Source organism: Manis pentadactyla, chromosome 14, assembly GCF_030020395.1.
Source record: "Manis pentadactyla isolate mManPen7 chromosome 14, mManPen7.hap1, whole genome shotgun sequence".
In the NCBI taxonomy this organism is placed as follows: Eukaryota; Metazoa; Chordata; class Mammalia; order Pholidota; family Manidae; genus Manis; species Manis pentadactyla.
In genome coordinates this window covers 85844946-85853190 of record NC_080032.1, presented here as the reverse complement: position 1 = coordinate 85853190, position 8245 = coordinate 85844946, and the positions used below count along the sequence as shown (strand labels likewise).

The 8245-nt window shown below is 39.0% G+C and overlaps 1 non-coding gene across 1 annotated transcript; it reads right to left on the bottom strand.

Moving 5' to 3' along the window:
- Window positions 1-243: 243 nt before the first annotated feature.
- LOC118914601 (U6atac minor spliceosomal RNA) lies at window positions 244-367 on the bottom strand. Its single transcript, XR_005025682.2, has one exon. It is a non-coding gene; the product is annotated as a U6atac minor spliceosomal RNA (small nuclear RNA).
- Window positions 368-8245: the final 7878 nt, after the last annotated feature.

Sequence of the window (8245 nt, the reverse complement as noted above, 5' to 3'; positions counted from 1 at the left end):
TGCATTTCCTTGAAATAATTAGTGAAGTTACCATCTTTCTTTTTTGCATTTGGATGTTATCTTTTGTGAGAAAGAATGTCTTAAATATTCTGGATGTAATTTATTTGCCAGATAGATGTGTGGCAAATAACTTCTCCCACTCTCTAGACTGCCTTTTCATTCTCTTAAATTTGTCTTTTGATGAAGAACAGTTCTTCATTTTAATGTGGTTTAATGTATCAACTGTATCTCCTATAATTAGTGCAAAAAACAGGATTAGCTGCCACAAAATTTGTAGCACTTCCTTAACCATGAATGTGCTACTTAGGTAACTAGGATCTCCTCATTTTTCGGGGGGAGAATTCTAACCTCTCCTTTTGTACAACACACATTTACAGGATTTTGCAAGTAAGGGATGAGACATGAATGATTACTCCCAGTTGTCCACTCAAGTTGACGGTTCTTTCCCTTTTACCCAAACTGAATTTAGACATAAATGTCCTGTTCCTTTCCTGCCCCTCAATGGGAAACCTGATGTAGTTAAAGACTGGCATCAGCTAGGACTTTAAGGACACATTTTCTTGCCAGATTTTTTGAGAGAGACTTCATTAGTGTCTGACCACTGACAGAGAATTCGTCTAAAGGAGAACTTGCCTAGGAGATTCCAGCTTGTGGTAAATCTGATGGGAAATGACTTAAGTATAAATCCTAGCACTGATGATGAAAATGACTCTGATTAACATTTCTATTTACGCTTAATTTTTCAGAACGTGAGATGGAGAACCTAAAGATGAAAATGTAGCTGCTTGCTGGAAAAAAAAAGTCAGTTTCAGGCAATTTTGGAAAGAATCTACAAAAATTAGAATATATTATTAAATCCTGGTAGAAGTAGGTCACCTTTAACGCAAACAGGAATAAAATATAAAGACAGATGGGTCAAGAAGAAGAATAAAAAGGAGGCCCAGGGGGATGACTGAGGTGGCCTGAGAAGAGCCACTGGACGGGGACCAGCAGAACCGAGTACCGGCTGCTGCTCGGTGGCTGCCCAACTCTCTGATTTTAGGCAAAGTGGTCAATTCTCATGGATTTGATGTCTCCCTCTGCCACATGGGGGTCAATAGCATCCAGTGTGTCTTATAGCTCTTGGCTTCCATGAACCCAGAGGGTGAAATAACAGGAGAAAACATTTCGAAAAAATAGCAAACTTTGAACAAGGGCCAGGTGTTACAGCGCGTGGTGAAATTTCTTACCTGAAGTGGAGTCCAGGGGCAGACTTCACAGCTGGTGCCACAAGTGCAGGGAGTCGGAGGCCCGGCCTGGGGCAGGGCTGGCCTTGCAGGCCTGAGGAGCCCCACATCCCGCTGCAGCTGAGGGGTGCCCGGCCCAGCCCAGGAGCGGTGGCCAGGGAAGGATGTTGCCATACCTTGTAACAAGAAGCTGTTCTTGAAAGCAGACCACTTCCAAAGCTCAATTTTACTTGTTTTGGCCTCCGAAAGGACCGAAGAATGCCTGCATCTTCCCAGGCCAGCTTTCTGCAACTGGCCTGCCTACTCCTTTCAGCACCGGCAGCCGTGGACTAGGGCATCTTCACCCTTTAAGGAGCCACAGATGAAGACGACTTGATGAGTTGTTAGGTGCTTATGTTTACACACGTACACTTAAGCATCCGAGATTCTGAGCTCAGGATGTAGTTTCCAAAAGCTAGACAAGGGATAAACTAAACAGTTCCAAGGCAACTTCCTGTTCTACTTCACATTTCCCTAAGCTCTTCTTTTTTCCCCAACAGCTTTTTAAAATATGCCTTTTATTTACATATTTATTTATTGAACAGGTAATAATTCACATGATCAATTTCAAAAATGACAACAAATATATACTTAAAAGTTTGCTCCCATTCAGCTTTTTTTCCTGCCTCCTATAGACAACCGGGCAGTAATTGCTTCTCTATCTATTTAGTGTTTCTTTTCCTCCATCTGTCTTGACTGAGGGTTTTAGCCCTGGGCACGTTCACTATGGATTTGGTGACAAAGGGTAATGGAAACAGAATATTCCTGGGGTGGAAGGGCTTATACCTGCTTTGTTTTCATGGCGGCAAACAGAGCACGAAGATCAATCATGTCCACATCCAACAGTCTGCAGGTCGTGATCCACCCCCATCTTTGCCTCTGCCCAGAGCACTGGGCGGAGCTCTTTATATAGGGACTCAGTCAATAAAGCTCATTGCCTGCGGGTGTGGAAGCACTAGCCCAGCTGTAGGCCAATTACATCATCAAGTAGTTCAGGGTCAGGTGAGGATCCGGGCCATAGGAACTTCCATTTTCCCCATGACATCCAAATAGCTGTATGTGTGTATGTATGTGTCTTCTTATTCTCCACTCACATACAAAACATGTTGCATGCTAAACCACACCTGGGCCACTTGCCTGCAAACTGTTCTATCCAGATTGCCATTTAGGTACTTTGTAATGTTACAGTCACATGATCCCATTTATAGAAAGCAGAGAAAGCCGACTCTGAGTCACTGAAAAGGTCACTGCCCTTCTGAGGAGGAAATTAAATCCTATGTGGCAATTTTAATTCTAAAGTAAATCCTGGTTCTGTGGCACAGCCCTGACCCTAAGCAATAATCTCATTTCACTGTCTTAAAACATTCTGCTGGCATTTGATGTCCTTAAATATTCCAAAGGAGTCATCACATGAAAACACTTAAAAAAACTTGTTGAATTCAACTAAATTTAAGGAGAAATGTGGCTACTTTGCTATTGTCTTTTACTTAAACTTTTTAAGTGAGTGGATAAGGAAAGCTTAGATCTTAAAACTAAGTAATAAGCAGTTGGGGAGAAGATGAAAGCTGTAAAAATGAGTGTTTTTCCACCCATTTCCAGCACTCAATAAGAATCATAGCTCCTGCTATACCACAGCAATGATGCCAGGCCTTGGGGACAAGTTTGTGCCGGCTTGATGCCTATATTCTAGTCCCTGGCACATTGTCACCCCAAACACAGGCACAATTATCTCTCATCCAGATTACTGCTATGCCCGCTATCTCATCTCCTTGCTTCTATTCATCTACCCTTCAGCCTATACTCAAAATAGCTACAAGATTTGTTCTGTTAAAAAAACAGAGGTCAGATCAGGGCAGCCATGCTCAAAAATTTCCTCTAATTCTTTCTCATTCCTTTTGAGTAAAAGCCAAAGTCCTTACAACACCACAAGGCCTAAATGACCTGGCTCCTTTACTTCTCAGCAAAACCACATAATAATAAATTAAAATATAAGGTGAGGTAGTAAAGACCACACAAAATTAAACAGAACAACATTTGGCAGCACTTATCTTTCTACTGAGAAATATTAAATGCTTAGTATATACACAGATTACTCTTGCTACTCTTTTAAACTTCAGATAGGAGAATAGTCGCAAGTAAACAGTAAGCACAGGCATTGGCTTAAATAACCACAGATTTTCTTTTACACAGACATACTTATATTTAAGAGGAGTGAGTAGGAATACAGGCTTTCATTATTTTTTCCATACAATTGTCCTATCTAGCCATTAGCCAATAGGAGGAGAGTAATTCAGAAAATGCAGCAGAAAAAAAATTAAATAGATATAGACAAGGCTGAACTTAAGATGTTTAAGTCTTTCCTTTTTCTCAGAGACAGTCTCAGTGATGAAATAATTCAATGCCTTACAAATCATATCTATATATCATTTATAGACTATATCTATATATTTATAATGATCTTATAAAATATTTTGTTCTATTAATCAATGAAAAGATTCCAACACCTTTCTCATCATACCCAAAAGAGGGTTAAGAAAGTGTTGCCTTCATTTATTTCAAAATACTTTCAAATATTAAATGCCAGCTAATTTCCAGCCAATTGATGAGCAAACTTTCAGATTCTAATGATGTAGTTCTTTCTATGTAACTTTTGACAAAACAGATAAACTGCTAAAATTTCCATATGACATGCTAACAAACCACTTTCAACTCCTGGAGGTAAAGTAGCTCATACTATTTGCAACTGTACTCCAAACTCTAAACACTTGCTGTACTTACTCTGAGAAATATCTGCTGAATGCATCAATCAGAAATGGACGAGTGTAAGTCTTTCTTGTATATTTCATATGAGAAGGAAAATGAAGAATCAGGACCACCTAGGATGTTTTCCTATGTTTAGAACAGGAACCTCTCTTTCTTGGGAATTCCCTTCTGTTATTGTGCTTAATCTGTGCTTTAGATCCAATTAAGCAGCATTATCACGTTCGCTAGCTGAGCGGCCTACATAAATGGCTGCAGTGATTCTTTGCCATCTACAGTCAGGCTAATACTTGATGCCTCACAGAAACCTGGGGTAGATTCAAGGAGATAACAGGCCTCAGGGCCTTTGCACTTGCCATCCTCTCTCTGGATTACTCTTCTCCCAGCACTTCTATTAGCTGGTTTCGTCTTCATATTCAGGATGCAAACAAACTCTTTCCATCGCAGAAATACCCTGATCTATTTCAAGGGTCCCTTTCTTCCCCCCTCCACCACATCACACTTTAAATATAGTATTAAAAATAGTATGTCGCATAGCACATACTATTTTCTCAAATTATCTTACTCTTTGATTATGATCTGCGTCTTTAAATAGAATGTGACCTCCTTGAAACCAGGGACCTTATCTGCCTAGTTCACTGCTGTCCCCCTGCCCTTAAAAGTAAATGTGTTGAATGAATGAATGACAATTTCCAACCCACAGACGTAATTCAAGAAATGTTAGTTTTCTCCCTTTTCTTGAGGGCAGGGCCAATGTTTGACATGGTTCAGAGTACACAGCATATAATCAGTAAATAATTTGGGACAATACAGGTTTTGTACTCTAAGAACCTATAGACACATTCTTAAGTATATGATCCTTGCTATCTTGATTATGTGTGGTTATTTTAGCTCACAAAAAAAATGTTCTCTTCTGAATGTGAACCCATCTGGCATTCCCAACATCATCTCTACATGCAGTTGGATAATAATGTCTGTGGAGTCTATAGACAAGTAATATCTTCAAGCAAGAATTCACTTCAGAATGATCAAAGTGTGTTTCTCTATCATTGTTAATGATGTCTTAAGAGCAATGACTAGTTTCTAAAGGGCTTTTCTTTCCCTCATGCTAAGGGCAGTGGTCCAAAAGAAAAAAATAAAAAAGCAATTACTTCTGGACTTGATGACATAGCTCAAGAGGTAAGAAAGATGGAGACATCAACCTGCACAGCCTCTTTCCAGCCGCTTTACTGATAATGAGTTTTCATAATGAGGAGCGTGGGATGTTCTGTGCTGCTCAGATAAGATGGAGAAGCTGCACAGACACTGACAAAAATGTCAAAGGTGAAAAGAGTTGATAGGAAAATAAACTCTCTTGTTTACAGTAACTTAGCTTGCTCCCTAACACCACTTCGCAAAAGGGGCAGATTCCTGTTGCTCTATAATTCAAAGAATTTGTCCTACAATACAGAACTTTAATTTAAAAATTACTGTAAGTCATTGCAATGCTTCTGAATGTTTTATTTATAGCCAATAGTACAAAGTGCCTGTGCTATTTCTTCATAAAATTATAGTAAAATAAATATTCTTTATACAATTGATAACTAATGCCCACATAAAGAACAAGAAATAATGCAAAGCTCAAACAGGGCAAATTTTGATTATGAAGGTGGAATGAAACCACTGTAAGATTTTTTGACAGATCTTTGCTTCCCATGATCATTTACTCTCCAGTCAAAATTATATTTAGTCCTTTAATTCCCCAGCTATCCAGATAAGCCTGAGGTTGTTTTCCAACCCTGAGTCCTAAATTGTATATTGCCAAAAAAAAAAAAAAGCCTATAAATGTATTCAAATTCAGTCTTTTCAAAGAGGAATCATAGTTGGTTATATAGAATTATTTCAGAATGTGAATTGCCATTTCCCAGGAGGGGTCTGTGTACAGACTTGGGAAAGATTCAACCACCATTTGCCTAAAATATCCAAACCACTGCAGATTACCAGGGTGTCACCAGGGAGCAGCCCTCCTCATACAGAATCGTGACTCTTTGCCACTTCCTAGCTGTGCACCTTTGGAAAAGTTGCTTAATCTTGTTGTTCTACAGTTTCATCTGAAAAATGCACATAATATGAAATTATATCTCTTTCATATGATTGTCTCCAAGAGTTCCTGTGAGGATTAAATTAGCTAATCACAGAGACCTAATAGAACAGTATCCGGCATGCATTCAAATTCAATAATTTCTATTTAATGATGATAATAAGCTTCGCCGGCTCTGCAGCCAGAGTAGCCAAAAGTAATGGATGGAAGAGGCTACAGGCCTTCCTCTATGATTGCTAAGCTGATACAACAGGAACACAGGGTGCCTGCTGGTCCTCCTTCCCGCCTGAGTGGAGAAATCTGGCTGCAGAAGGAAATCCTAAGTCGACAGGCAAAGAGAAACAGAGACAAGAGACAGGATGGGGGTGAAATTCTGAGGCGCAGTCCTGACTGAGGTTCTAGGGAGGGCTCCAATTCTTGAAGCACTTTGATCTCCCAATAAATTCCTTTTTGTTTTATTTTGGTTTTGCTTACATTTGGGTTGTTTTTCTGTTACTTAACAACTAATAGGCCCTCATAGGATCATCACACAGTTATTTAAGGCTTGCCAGGCTCTCCGCCTTCAGTCTAGCTCCAGGGTCCATTTCTACCAGGCCTTTCCCTGAAGATCCTTTGACGTCAGAACTGAATGAGCTCAGGAAAGTCAAGTAGGAAGGGAACAAACCACAGGAAAACAAACAGGTAGTCTATGGCTCTATGATAAAAACAGCTCTCTCTCTTTTTTTTTTAATGTGTGTGGCTTCAAAATTCTGAAAATAATTCCAAGGAAGGGAACTCCGGAATATTTAGAACACAGATTAATCATTTCAATAAAGGTAGTCCTACAGGGGAGTACTGTGGATATTTACTTAGTAACATAAAACATCAGCTATTTACTAAGAAGGCAGTATAATAAATCATTTAAAATATCCCAAGAGAAAAATTGGGGCTTCTGGTAACAGTTGCAATTCACTCTTTTAGAACAAAATTCAAGACTTATTGCTGACATTATTTTTTAATACATTTGAGAAATTCAGACTCACATAATTCGATGTTACACAGCACCATCCAAGCTAAATGTCTAAAAATGTCTAAGGAGTTCTCAATTCATGAACCACAACATAGTATATAAACTGATAATGAAAGAGTTTACAATAAGTAAGTTCACTTACAATTATAAAGTATTTAACACCATGTAGGTAAGCTAAATTGCCAGATTTGGGAGCATAGGAGAGTAGAAACATTTGCTGCTTAACCCCCAACAACTTGGTGTTTAATATCAGGTGTAATTAACAAATTACTGTTTTTAAAAAGACAGCCACATAGGAGCATATAAATCAGTTTCCCAGAAATCCATCTGTGATTAATTTTAAAAGTAATATTCTTCCCTTCCCTTCATCCAAGCTCTTTGGTAGTACCCTTTGATAGAAATTCTGGCTTAGCTCTGTGATCTGCTGTCTGGTGGAACAGTAGCAAACATAAAACAAGCAAGGACATTAAAATTGTTTGTACAGTGTGGCTTGCCCTTTCCTGCTGCTCTTGGGAGCCCTGACAGTGCTGCCCTGTGAAGGAGTCCAGGCTAGCCTGCTACAGTCTTATGGCCCAGTCATCCTGACCAACCCAGTCAACAGCTAGTTACCTTCCTTGACAAAATGGTTTAACTGAAATTGTGAGTCTAGCTGAGACCAGCAAAACATCACCCAGCTGAGCTCCGTCCACATTGCTAACACGAGAATTATAAGCAAAATAAAGTTGTTGTTTTAACTACTACAACTTTATTGACACTCACTTTATGTTGTGATCTACAAGAGTAGGGGGAAAAGGTATTGATTATGAATGTAAAATCTACAGAATTTCTCAGTAAGGATTATAATGTCCTGTTATGTCAAATCATGTCTGGGTTGTCGTTGCAACTTAAATCATCTTTTCCAGAAAGCACAGAACTTTCTCATTAAATATAAGGAGTCTTGTTTTAATTGGCAAGGTGGGTAATATAAACGAAAAATTGCATACCTAAATATGAGTGAGTTGACTCACATATACAGATATATATTTTTAGTCAGAAGACTACTATGGACAGATGGCATCCAACAACAGCCCTATTTATTTCTGTGGCTAACAGCCACTTCTCCCTTAACATCAGTAAAAATAACACAAAAAG